We start from the raw sequence: 2,220 nt of genomic DNA on the forward strand, positions 1-2,220 counted from the left end.
CATATCTTCCTAGCGGTACCAGCAACCGTTCTCTCCCTTCTTAAGGGAGGAATGACCTGCAGTTACTTTGGCTTTGTAACCAATTAGACTTGAGTCCCAAATTTTACCACTTATAGCTTATGAGCTTGGATGTGCAGATATAAAATATCCACCTGATTGCTTTTCTAAGGATTAAATAATGTGATGCATATGACACAGCATTGTTGTAACTATTCAACCAGTGTTGGGGACTGTAGTTATTTTACAGATTGGTAGCTCAAAGCCCTCATGGACTCTTGAGTTCTCCTTGATGTTCACTCATCCCTACATCCTTCAGTAGTTTGTCCTCTTTCTTGATATTTTAAGGGTAATCAAGCTGTTCGATCTTGTCAAAAATCTCCCCACCAGATGCAACAAATTTATCCCACAGCCAGTATCCTTAACTCTGGCACCACCTGGTGGTTGCTAGCGCAAACTTACCCTAGTTACTTGCAGAGGACCAAGGCTGGTAGTGCTGGGAGCATCAGAGCAGCTCCCATCTGAACCTTTGCAAAGTGTTAGGCACTGTACTATGCATTTCACATGCCTTAACTGCCTTCAATCCTTAACAATCCTTATGGAGTAGGCTTTATTACAGCGGTAGGGAAATTGCTGTTCAGAGAAATTAACTTGACAAAGTGTCACTGACAGGCAGGATTTCTACCCCACTCAGAAGTCCTATTTGCTCACCATGATGCTGTCCTGATGGCTTTAGGGCTGTAAAGTCTCTTTACATTTACAGATTTCCTTACCCTGATGGGGAAACTGAGGGGTTAGGAAGGTACTTACCTGAAATCACAAGGCCAACTACTTGCAAAGCCAGAATGAGATGTTTGTCCTAAAAAGTGGACTCTTTGACCTGGGCTCTTCAGTGAGCCCCAGGATGACCCTCCCAAGCAATTTCAGACTATACCTGAAACCGCATCCATAGCCAGGAATTAGTTAGCAGAGAACCCTGGAAATGAAATGTTTTCACTTCTAGTTCCTGTTGTCCAGCCATGTCCTCAGCAACTCTGGCATCCAGTGCTTCTATACTCGTTGGCTGGTCATTTCCTATGTCCCTGGAGGCACAGTCCCACCAGGATGGGACTTGGCAGGTGGAAGTCCCAGCAGGCAGTCACTCAAATTGGCAAAACGGGAGAAGCTGGCATGAGGCTTAAATTCCACTTTGGCACTCAGCCCTGAATCCAGTGTGCCTGTCTGGGAGCGTCACGGCATGAGAACCAGAGCCAGAGAACAAAAGATGGCAAGCGCTGCAGGCCCAGACAGGCAAACACAACAGCCCACACACCCAGCATCAGTGTGCTGCCTTCCAACTTTTGACTTCAGACAGCACCTAGAGATGCATTAGGAGGAAAAATTATATACCTCCACCATGCACAGGCATGTCTGCCCTTCCCAGAGGGTGACTGGTTTTGGTTTCATCAAGGCTATTCTCTAAATCTGCTGGAAAATGAGCAAAAGTATGCTAAAAAGTACCATTACTGGTCAATTTTGTTAAATACATTTTCTTAAATATGGAGAAGGCAAATCATATCTTACACCTTGGTTTTTTAAGTAGGCTTTCTAAACCACCAACTAGGAGCTCTAAGCACATAAATCATTGGGAAAAACAAAATTATCTTCTCTTGACCCAACCTAGAAGGCTTGCTCCTGGATGAGGTGATTTGTTACTCTCCTATACAGCACCAGGGATGCAAGATCAAGGAGGCTTAGTTTTTGCTCTTCCATCTGGACCATCCAAAGGTGATGAGATGTACAGAGAATCAACCGTGGGATGAGGCCTGGAGTAAAATTTGGCTTCACCACTACAGGGCTGTTATCTAACCCCTTTTGGCCTGTTCCATCACTTGTAAAATGGGCACACGGTCTACCTCCATGAAATGTTGAGCTACATGGGATAACATACTAGAAACCACTTTTTAAAAGGGGGAAGATTTCCCTTTGGTGGGCATGTACAATCAGGGAAGCTACAAATTAGTTTCGCCCCAGCAACCTGAACTTCCTCTGATGTTAATCTTGACCTCAGGCATCCTTTGCATATACCCTTCCATAGGCAAATGTAACAAAGACAACTAATATCTGAGGCTGCAAAGTTAATAGCCATCACTCAACACACGCCTTGGAGATCTTACTTATACTGTCTCCATGGTGCAGAACCTGCCAAGGAACAGTCCTAAAGAATCTCAAGCACACAAAGTG

Source organism: Hyaena hyaena, unplaced genomic scaffold (genome assembly GCF_003009895.1).
Source record: "Hyaena hyaena isolate Hyena2069 unplaced genomic scaffold, ASM300989v1 scaffold_723, whole genome shotgun sequence".
NCBI classification, from domain to species: domain Eukaryota; kingdom Metazoa; phylum Chordata; class Mammalia; order Carnivora; family Hyaenidae; genus Hyaena; species Hyaena hyaena.